The following is a 12490-nucleotide window of genomic DNA, read 5'->3' on the forward strand; positions in this document are numbered from 1 at the left end:
AGAAGAAGTTTATCTCTTGTATGTCAATGAGAAATTGTCATTTTTATATAAGTACCCGCTGGCCATGTATTACCGCTACTCACAAACAAGATGCCCATCTATCCACGACCTGTCTAACTATATACGTCTACTTACCCATACTCTCTCTCTCTCTCTCTCTCTCTCTCTCTCTCTCTCTCTCTCTCACACACACACACACACACACACACACACACACACACAAATCCCACGGATATCTACAGACGTGAAAGCGATACAACCTGCATGAGTGTTTCATTCACATTCATTCGAGTCCCAAAAAGGTTACCTTTTCATTGTTTATGCTCAAACAGTTATAATAAGCACAAGGTATTATCGAGAGGAGAAGTTTATCTCTTGTATGTTAATGAGAAATTGTCATTTTTATATAAGTACCCGCTGGCGCTATATTCCCGCGATCAACAAACAAGATGCCCATCTATCCACTGCCTGTCTAATTATATACGTCTACTTACCCTTCCCCCCCCCACACACACACACCGTCTCTCTCTCTCTCTCTCTCTCTCTCTCTCTCTCTCTCTCTCTCTTTATGGATGTATGCATACATAATATAACATTGTTCAATAACGCTTACCTGTTACATTGGAGTTTTTCGCTGTTCCTTCATATTTCAATTGTTCTCTATTACTTAACATTTGCATTTGTCTCTATCATTTAATGTATCCTTTCCACTGTATTTCTAAGAGATAAGGTGCAGAAAACTAATGGATAGATCAGGATGGACAAGCGGTCTAAGATGATGCATTCAAGTTACAGTAGAATCCCTCCCACATCGACTTCTCTGCAAGGAAAACATTAATAACTTTGTAGTTAATGTTATCATTATTAGAGGAACAATATACAAGTACAAAGATAAAAATATAGATGATGGGAGATTATCCTGTGCTGTTACAAAATCTTTGTTGTTACAAAATCTTACTATTTATTCAATTAATCGATGATTCTAGGCCTCAACGAGTCCTATTCAGTATGCTGACCTATACGCCCTTCAATCTCTCTATGTGCACTCGGATCTTTGCAATGCATATGTCAGGATGGCCGAGCGGTCTAAGGCGCTGCGTTCAGGTCGCAGTCGGGTCTTCCCGGCGTGGGTTCGAATCCCACTTCTGACAAACAGTTTTTATTTTCTATTTCCTTTAATAAAAATAAATATTTCTTTTGCAATATATAAGTCACATTAATACAATTGTAAATATAACCATAAAATAATATTACGTGTCAAATACATCTATGAACCAGTGCATACCTACCGAGTCTGAATGTATTAATGGAACAATTTTGTTTATCTGCCAAATTAATCCATCGCATCTCATAACGGACATCTCCGGATGGCTTAGTGATTCAAGGCACTGTAAAAAATCCGGTAAGATTGTGTCGGCAGGCACAACTTTGTGCTGGACATGTCAGAATGGCCGAGCGGTCTAAGGCACTGCGTTCAGGTCGCAGTCGGGTCTTCCCGGCGTAGGTCCGAATCCCACTTCAGACAAACTGTTTCTTTTTTCAATCTTATTTAAAACAAATAAATATTTTGTAAATATACGAATCACTTTAATACAAGAGTAAATATAACCATAAATAATATTACGTATCAACTACCTGTATGAACCAGTGCATACCTACCCAATCTGAATGTATCAATGGGTCCATTTGTTTAGCTAGAAAACTAACCATAGCATCTCATAACGGAAATATCAGGATGGCTTAGCGATTTAAGGCAGTGCATGAATACTGTAAGATTGTGTCGGCAGGCACTACCTTGTCCTGGATATGTTAGGATGGCCGAGCGGTCTAAGGCGCTGCGTTCAGGTCGCAGTCGGGTCTTCCCGGCGTGGGTTCGAATCTCACTTCTGACAAACCTTAATTTTGTCATAGAGCAGTATCTCTTATGACTCTGCAATTGATAACATCAATCTTACAGCATTCACGTATGTTAGCATATAACAGCTGTTTTAATTAAATATGCTTGTCTGGCCTCTCTCTCTCTCTCTCTCTCTCTCTCTCTCTCATACAAATATCACGGATATCCAAAGACGGGAAAGCGATACAACCTGCAGGAGTGTTTCTCTCACATTGATTCGAGTCCCAAAACGATTACCTTTTTATTGTTTATGCTCAAACATTTATAATAAGCACAAGGTATTATCGAGAGGAGAAGTTTATATCTTGTATGTTAATGAGAAATTGTCATTTTTATATAAGTACCCGCTGGCCGTATGTTCCCGCGATTCACAAACAAGATTCCCATCTATTAGCTACCTGTCTAACTATATACGTCTAACGACTCTTCCTCTCTCTCTCTCTCTCTCTCTCTCTCTCTCTCCTAGATGTATACATCCATAAAAGTGAACATGCACGCGTATCTATTACATTGCTGTTTGTTACTACTCTTTAATATTTCCATCTGTCTCGATCACACAATAGTTCACATTGTCTCTGTTAGTTCAGGTTTGCGTTTCTCTGTACCTCGAAGAGAGATAACGCACAGACAATTATAATGGTCATGTCAGGATGGCCGAGTAGACGCAGTCAGATATTCCCGGCTTCGCTTCGAATACCACTTCTGACAAACTGTAAAATGTAAATGTAGTTAGTTATATAATAATAATAATAATAATAATAATAACAAAAACATAATAATGAGGACTTTGTATAGCGCCTAATCTTTAGAAGCTCTAAGCGCTTTACAACATTAGAAAACACCTATAAGATAAAATATCATATACTGCTATGATCACAAAAACAAACACCATGAATTTAGAAAACATTAAAAACATCTTGAGAATATTTAAGGTAGGAAACATTATTCAGTCTTTAAGTTTGTTCTTGCAGTCGAAATAAGTGAGTTTTGAGAGCCCTCTTGAATGTGATCACTGTGACTTTGTGTCTACGTTCAGAGGGCAATTCAATCCACGTTGCTGGGCCCTAGTATGTAAAAGAAAGCTGTCCATATGACTTTGTTTTCATAGTGGGAATAATGAGTATACGTTTGTCAAAAGAGACGCATAAGTACATGTATCTTGCTGGTGTGTACACATGGGTGAGGTCGGATAGGTATCTTGGACTCGAGTCCGACAGGGAAACGTAGCACAGAGAACAAATTTTGTGTTTGATTCTGGATCAAATGCTGAGTATGTTACCAACAAAAGATCTATGATATTAATAAATATGAAGAACTAAAAGAAAAACAATTCAGACGCTATGAAAGAAAACTTTCTTGGTGTGCTTATATTACGACCGAAAGCCAGACGGGCAATTCAAACACATAAATCTTTCTTATCCGTACTTCTTATAATAAAAAAAAATGAGATCATTTGCCTGATTCCTGATGATGCTGTCATTATTTAAAATACAGATCAAATAATACGGTGTATGGATCAGTTTTATGTTGAAATGTATTCATTGGTCACTAATAATGAAAATCGGAAAGGTTCGATTTGAAATTTTGTGATTTCTTACGTATCTGATAATGATAAATATATGTGTGATGGTACAATAACTGGTGATGAAATATATACAGCTATAAAAGGGGTGTCTAGCAGTAAATAGTTTGATCTGGACGGACTGAGTGCTATTGTGTGTCTTGCAATACATATCTTGATATAGACGGATTAAGCTGTTTTGGAAATTCTTTGATTGTATATACCTTTTGATCATATGGATCTTGACGAGACGTCAAAACCCGACAACAAAATGTGATCTAGTAATCACAATCGAATTACTATATTTATCATAATTTTTGTTCAACATTTCTAAAACCTGTTGCGTAAAAGAAACATTTAAATATATTTCATTATACTTGTGCTGCATGCATGTTAGTCTTTGACCATTTTCCTAAATTCCCTATATTCGAAACGAACAACAAAAGAAATTGCTTAGCCTTTTAGAAATGAACTTCGTCTTAAATCATAAATTGTATTACATTTTCATCTGGTGACATGCAACAAACAGTCTCATTCTTATAATTATTACTATCCAAAACACAAATCTTTTAAGGATACTTCCAGCAGACCCATACGTTTGATTTACAGAATTTTTGCATTTATCAGATATAGCATCACAAAATTGTCACGAGTCCGATAGCCGTTGAACTGTTTTTAATGGAACATTTTCAGTGGCTCTGCTGAGAACTTGGCGTTATTTTTGACAGCTATTTACAGCGGGATTGGACAAATTAGATTCAAATTAGTATTCAGATGGGTTACAGAGAATGTTAGTCAGTTCCATTTACATGTCAAGTGAGGCTACGACATAGTTGTACACGCTTTGCCCACTTTAGACGTGCCTCTATTGGAACTAGGAAACCTCGGGGGAAAAAGTAGTTCCAGCCTCCTTTCAGAGATGTTGATACAGGTTCACAGAACAGCTGGGTCGTTTTCCTACTCCTGGAAAAGCGACAGTAAAATGTGGGCTATTTCTTGAATAAAAATGGGTATGCATATGCTAAAAATTAAATGTTTGAATTTGGTAGCAAGTATATCATTTGCTAAAGATAGCTTTTCAAGCAACACTAAATTTCAGACGAATATAATAATAACGACTCTAACGTTGGGGAGGGGGGCTGAAACTCTGCTGTCCGAAAAAACTATCCAGTAATCCACACTTTATCCCTTTTTTATATCCTTCTATTTCCTTTTCACTGCGTACTGAAACCACTTCTGATTCACTTGCAAAACCTAACATACCAATTTGGTAAAATAATTTTGTTCCTATACTTCAACCACTGACTTCTGACTTGGCCCCAATATCAATTACGACTGGTTTTCAAGCAACGTCTCAACAGTGTTCAATCACGCGTACCTATTACATAGCAGCAGGGAAGTTGTACAGACCCCCTGGCTCAGATAAATTTAAGCCTCTCACCGAACATTTCTCCGTAGAAGCCTCAGATTTCAAAAATAAACCTTCCTGCGCAAATTAATCCGCAAAATTTCAACCCAAAGTGCATTTTTAGGCATAAAAAAAAGACAGTTTTTTTGGGGGGGGTGTTGTAAAATTTATTTGTGATTGCAAATTTGGGTTGCAAATGCTAGTTTTATTTCACATTAAAACAATATCATTGAAAATAAGATGAGCCGAAAAACTAGCACAGTTGGAGAGCCTCAATCTGCTAGATTAGCGCGAGAGCAATTAGCGGCAGTAAGGAAACTTATTCCGACAAAACGATTATTTAAGAAAAAAGTTCGTGAGTACGATGACGAGCAACATCATATTGGTGAAGTATCGTCAAAGTGGTTGAGTCCAGTCACCGGAGTGATCGAACAAGTCGCATATGGTAGTAAAAAAGAAGATAAGAAACTTAGAGAGCTCGGGCTTATTCCTATGACAAGAGATATCGAGCAACACACTCGAGTTGTTCCTGGTCAACTTGATCAAATTCATCAAGAACAAACACAAGCGCATCAGGATCTAGTACAAGCGCAAGAACAAATACTAGAGTTACAAAAAAAAGCACAAGAACAATTGCAGCAGGAACAAGAGCACCCCGAAGAAGGAAGAATAAAATTCTCAAGTACTGATAAATTTACCGATGAGGTTATCACAAGAATAAGGGAAATGAAGCCGGATGAAGTTATAAAATTTGCTGTGGAAAATTATGATAAAGATAGACGGAAAAAATTAATGAAACCTCATCAAGCTGAGAATGTGTCTCGCGTACAGTGGATAAAATGGATATACTATATACACAAAGATGTCAAAAAGGTCAACAAAAATGATCCTGAATATATCAATTTTATTGATTCGATAGTCAATTACAAACCACAAGAATTTCCAGAGTCGCGTTTGTTCCCATCTTCGCTTGAAGAAATCAAATCCGCAGAAAGCAAGGAAGTTCAAGAATTAGCTGAAGAAATCGTATTTCCTTCAAAAATACCATCTGATTTTGTAGATGTACCTGCGGATTTGCTTTTGAGACCCCAAACTATCAACAAACTCGATGATAGAGAGACAAGATTGCACGTTGCTGCAAATTATAACTTACGAAATAAACTTTTATACCTGCGAGAAAGCGCGCATAAAATTGTTGATGCTAATCCAGAAATCTGGCCTGCGGTAATTTATTTTGGTAGTTTAGGGGAGGAAATATATTTGAAAGATGACGGATTTAAAAATTTTATGGAGAAAGTTGAAGAATATAAAGAAGAACAGAAATTAAGAAAAGAAAAATCTATGAAGGAAAAACACATGCATCACGAAAAAACAGGATATGGATATTCAGTTTGCCCCGACAGTGTTGTTAACGACGTATCTCGCCTCGAAGTATTAATCGGAGGAAAGCGAGCCGGAAATAACTCTCACGAAATAATCAACGAAGCATCAGATATTTGTCAGCGATTATTCCGCGGTGGTGTAATTGATTCTCGCATTTACAAAGATCTCATCGGTGAACTTATTGATTAAAACAACATAATTGAAATAATATGATTATTCACAAACATCAACGCAGACCAGCACTGGTTCGCGTAGTAAACTCTAGATTGCCAGTATATAAATACGTTCACGGTAATGGACTTGGCGATATCATTGGAAGTCTTGTCACGCGAGTAGCACCTAAAATTGGTCCAGTGATCAAACAACTAGGATTAAAAGCAATAGGAAAGATTGGCGAGACCGCTGTTTCTGGTATTAGTAATTTAGCTAGTAAAGGATTCAACGCTGTCAAAAGTAAAATATTAAATTTAATACGTAAGAAAAGACCAGTCAGATTACCTATCACTAGAGAGATGCCGCCCGAAATTAGCAAAACCATAAATGAAGCGGCAAATAGGAAAATAAATGATCTGGCGCAGGAAGTTGCTAAGACAAATATAGCACATGAAATTGCAAACACAAATCTAGCTCATGAGATTGCAAACACAAATCTAGCTCATGAGATTGCAAATACAAATCTTGGAAATACAAGTTTTATTTCAGGAGATGGTCTTCGTTTTAGACGATATCATTAGTAATAATGTTTTCACAAGTGTCAAATGAAGTGTTTGACATGGACGAACCCGTAGGTAGAGACACATCCGTGCGAGATTTTCAGTATTTCTCGTACGAGTTAGTTGAACCAAATACACCAAACCGCAAGGAAATTCAAGTTCACGATACAACAAGATATTTTCTTCCGTCTGAGGCGTATATCGAGGTTGTTGGAATACTTAATAAAACCGATAATACCAACTACGCTGCAGATTTTAACGTTGGATTTGTGAATAACGGTATCATGGCATTATTCAAGAGTGCCACTTACATGATTGATGGAAGAGAGATTGAATCAATAACTGAAAATGTTGATGTAGCAACAACAATTATAGGTTTAGCAAGATACTCGGATGATTTTACCAGATCAGCTGGTCCTAGTATGATGTTTGCTAAGGACAATTCTGATGCACCTATATTCAAACCGTTTGTCGTTAGACGACCGAATAATAACGCTGGTAATGCTGCTGTTGATGTTGAAAATATGATAATTAATCAAACTGAAAATTACAATCTTGGATTTGCTACGCGAAAAAAAATGTTAGTCGGACCGGAGAATAATTTCTCTTGTGCAATTCCGTTGTCTCATATTTTTGGATTTTGCCGGCATTTCAGGAAAGTTATTTATGGAGCAAAGCATACAATTTCCTTTATTCGAGATGCCGCGGGTAATGATAGAGCCATTTGGCGAGAGGCGGGTGATGCTGGTAAGGTAACATTAAATAAAATTACTTTGTGGATGCCAGCAGTAACACCATCAATTCGCGAAGAAGAAAAATTATTATCATTCATGAATCAAGGAGGAAAATCCATTATGTCCTGGTTAACAACAACAACCGACTCCTCCGATGTTAATATGAACGGAATATACACTTGGCGAATTGCGTCACAGCAAGGCGTTTCAGCACCCAGGCATATATTCATTGTTCTTCAAAATGCAAATAGATACGATCAAACTCACAGTCACATGATATTTGATCAATTTGGGGCAACAAACGTATCATTAAGAATAAACGGTCAACAAGAACCATCCGAAGAAATAGCTATCAATTTTGCTCAATATTCTACGGCACGCGCGTATCATCGATTATTAAGTTATATGGGTCGCGATCAAAATATTGATACCGGATTGCAAATATCACAACTAGATTTTAATACTCTCTATCCCATCTATTACTTTTCCCTGGAACATCTTGATTTGGTAAAGCAGTCGGTTGTCGATATTCATTTCAAAGCCAGAATTAACACTGGAGGACCGGCGAGAGCCATCGCGGTTATTCTTAGTGATAGAACAATGATCCTAGAAGGCATCAGTGGTAGAATGAGAGTCATCGACGCGCCCGTAGAAAATATGTGATAAATTCTAAATTTAGATAAAGTGATTATTAATATGCCATACGAACACGTCAGCGTAACACTGACCCCGGGTCAGATAAAAAAACTTCAAGCAGCAACAACAGCGCGAAGAGGTTTAAAATTAATCTTGAAAAATAATCAGATTCACGGTGGACCTAACAAACTATCACTGACACGAGGTCAACACGGACGATTTACCAAAGCCAGATCAGCGAATTCTGGTGTTCATGTAACTCTCTCCATTGGCGCAGTGAAAGACATGATCAAGGTAGGTGGCTTCCTTCCTTTCCTATTGCCTTTATTAGCTCCGTTGATAACGGGCGCGTTATCAGCAACGGCTGGATTCGGAGTTAAAAAATTATTGGATAAAGTTACCGGAGGAAGATACGGTAAAAAAAAATACCATCGCGGATCCGGCCTGAGACTAGGACGACCTCCAATGTACGGATCCGGCCTAAGATCATCACGCCATCATCGAATTTAGATTTAATCAATGAAGCAAAGAAAAAGAAAATAAGATTTTTCAGAGGAGTATTCATGCGAGATCAATTACCGGACAAACCAAATTCTACCGAGACAGGAATAATTAACCTCGATAAAAATTCCGGCCCTGGCACTCACTGGGTTGCGTACGCGATTAATCCTCGCGAAATCATTTACTTTGATTCGTATGGACTAGCACCACCAAACGAATTTTTCAAATATATTTCCTCGCTGAAACTTCCAGTTTGGTATTCAACACTTCCAACGCAAACATCAACCGATCCACCAATATGCGGTCCAGAATCAATTAACGTTCTTGATGCAATTTCAAAATCATCCCGCCCTTATCACAAAATTTTATTTGAATATACCGTAGATAAATATCATGGTTGACATTTATGGTAGATCTCTCTTTAGAAAGAAAGAAGAAACAGATGAAGAAAAAAAAATCGATACATCAAATTTTGCAACCAAGAAAGACATTAACAATCTTCTATCGTTGGCAGAAATAAATCCTGGTGAAATTGCTGTTTTTCAAAATACCGAAGGTCGATTACAAACTAGCAATGTCAAAGTAACTGATATGATTAGCCGAGATGAATATAACGAACGCATCAAGCAATTTACTCAATTATCAGATTCAGTAACAAAATCTATCACTGACGTTACTAATATTATCGCAAGTTTACCATCAAAGGCAAATATCGCAGATGTAGAAAAATCTGATAAAGAACTATCAGCGACATTATTGTTAAAGTTGGATAAGGCAGTCTACAATGAAGATCAGGAAAAACTTACAAAGCAGCTAACTAAACTAACTAACGATCTTAAAAAACTCGATGAAACCTTAAAACAACTTAGCAAGAAAGTTGATGATAATATAAAGAAAACAACTGATACTTCATTCGTCGCAGATCAATTAACAAAGAAAAAAGTTGATCAGGAATTGCACGATGACCTCATTGATAAAGTAGGAAAGATCAACGAAGATATTACTAATATTATCGCTGACGTTTCTGAAATAAAAACCACAATGGATAAGAAAGGCGATAAAGTGTTATACGACGATCTTAGCAAGACGACAAAGAAAATTAGCGACGATATTGCAAAAATCAATAAACACATCGAATCGTTACGTGGAAGTGATGATTACGATGATCTTGTTGAAAAAACAAAATCCATCAACGATGATATTGCCAAGATAAACAAAGATATCGAAGCGGTGCGTTCACTAACATTTCAAAAAGCTGATAAAACATCACACGACGATCTTAGCGATAAAACAAAGAAAATTAGTGCTGATATTGAAACAATGCGTGTGTTAATGAATCAGAAAGACGAGAAAACAAAATCTATCAATGATGATATTGATCAAATCAGCAAAGATATTGAAACAGTTCGCGGATTAGTACACCAAAAAATTGATAAAACATCACACGATGATCTTGGTGAAAAACTAACAAGAACAACCAGGGACGTTACTAACATTCTTGCCGATGTTACAAAGATAAATACTGCAATAAGTGAAAAGGTTGATAAATCATCACACGACGAGAAAACAAAATCCATTAATGATAATATCAATCAAATCAACAAGGACATTGAAACGGTTCGTGGATTAACTCATCAAAAAGTCGATAAATCATCACACGATTATCTTAGTGAAAAACTAACAAAAACAACCATGGACGTTACTGGTATTCTCGCAGATATTAACACAGTACGTGAACAGAAAATCGATAAATCATTATATGATGAGAAAACAAAATCCATCAGTGATGATATTACTAAAGTTAGTAAGGACATTGAAGCAGTTCGTGGATTAACACAACAGAAAATCGATAAATCATTATATGATGAGAAAACAAAATCCATCAGTGATGATATTATTAAAGTTAGTAAGGACATTGAAGCAGTTCGTGGATTAACACAACAGAAAGTCGATAAATCATCACACAATGATCTTGGTGAAAAACTAACAAGAACAACCAGGGATGTTACTAACATTCTTGCTGATATTAACGCAGTTCGTGGATTAGCGATTCAAAAAATTGATAAATCATCACACGACGAGAAAACAAAGAAGATTGATGAGGATATTAACGCAGTTCGTGGATTAGCAAATCAAAAAGTTGATAAATCATTGCACGACGAGAAAACAAAGAAGATTGATGAGGATATTAACGCGGTGCGTCAAATCGCAAATCAAAAAGTTGATAAAACATCACACGACGAAAAAACAAAGAAAATCAGTGATGATATTATTAAGGTTAGTAAGGACATTGAAGCAGTTCGTGGATTAACACAACAGAAAGTTGATAAAACATCACACGACGAGAAAACAAAATCCATCAACGATGATATTAACGCAGTTCGTGGATTAGTAAATCAAAAAGTTGATAAAACATCACACGACGAAAAAACAAAGAAAATCAGTGATGATATTATTAAGGTTAGTAAGGACATTGAAGCAGTTCGTGGATTAACACAACAGAAAGTCGATAAATCAGCACACGACGATCTTGGTGAAAAACTAACAAGAACAACCAGGGATGTTACTAACATTCTCGCCGATGTTACAAAGATAAATACCACAATGGTTCAGAAAGTTGATAAAACATCACACGACGAGAAAACAAAATCCATCAACGATGATATTAACGCGGTTCGTGAATTAGCTAATCAAAAAGTTGATAAATCATCACACGACGAGAAAACAAAGAAAATCGTTGAAGATATCGCCAAAATCAATAAGGAAGTTGAAACGGTTCGTGTATTAGCAAATCAAAAAGTTGATAAAACATCACATGACGAGAAAACAAAGAAAATCGACGAAGATATTACTAAAATCAATAAGGAAGTTGAAACGGTTCGTGGATTAGCAAATCAAAAAGTTGATAAATCATCACATGATAATCTCCTAAAAAGAACGAAGAAAATCGGCGATGATGTTACTGGTATTCTCGCAGATGTTACCAAGATAAATACCGTAATGGAAAAAAAAGTTGATAAAACATCACATAATTTTCTTGACGAGAAAACAAAAAAAATCAACGAGGATATTATCAAAATTAATGAAGAAATTTCCGTGATACGTCAAATCATTAATGGAAAGGTCGATAAAATATCACACGACGATCTTGACGAGAGAGTAAAATCTATCAACGAAGAAATTGCTAAGGTAAATACAACAATAAGTGAAAAAGTTGATACGACATTGTACGACAAAGAAATTCTAGGTATCAACACAAAACTATCAAAATTGAAAATTAATAAACTTTCGAAATTTAATATACCAGATCAAGTAGTGGCAGATAATTTATCTTGCCACGTGTCATTTGTGTTGGGGGCGCAAGATCTTATCTGGACGCCTGAAAATGATTCTTTTTCTTTTACTGCGCCGATACAAGGTATTTATCGAATATATATTCTCGCCGGAAAAACAAAACTTAGCGTGAAGGCTGTCAAATACAGCATTTGTGAATATTATCCTGGATTTTTTATTATTTCTATGAACAAAAATGATACTGAGACTTTCAGATTAACACCGCCGGATAGAACCACCACGGGACAAGTGTTTTATTTTGTAATTTTCGAATTTTTAGCCACATGGCATGAAATCTCTCCAGGAACAATAGTTGTCGAAATA

General features: G+C 36.4%; 2 non-coding genes across 2 annotated transcripts; both read left to right on the plus strand.

Annotated features, from left to right (window-relative positions):
- Nucleotides 1-1067: 1067 nt before the first annotated feature.
- Trnal-cag (transfer RNA leucine (anticodon CAG)) lies at nucleotides 1068-1151 on the plus strand. Its single transcript has one exon. It is a non-coding gene; the product is annotated as a tRNA-Leu (tRNA).
- Nucleotides 1152-1808: 657 nt separating this feature from the next.
- On the plus strand, nucleotides 1809-1892 carry Trnal-cag (transfer RNA leucine (anticodon CAG)). Its single transcript has one exon. It is a non-coding gene; the product is annotated as a tRNA-Leu (tRNA).
- The last annotated feature ends 10598 nt before the right edge of the window (nucleotides 1893-12490 follow it).

This window comes from Sinohyriopsis cumingii, chromosome 17, assembly GCF_028554795.1.
Source record: "Sinohyriopsis cumingii isolate HCF-2022 chromosome 17, ASM2855479v2, whole genome shotgun sequence".
Classification (NCBI taxonomy): Eukaryota; Metazoa; Mollusca; class Bivalvia; order Unionida; family Unionidae; genus Sinohyriopsis; species Sinohyriopsis cumingii.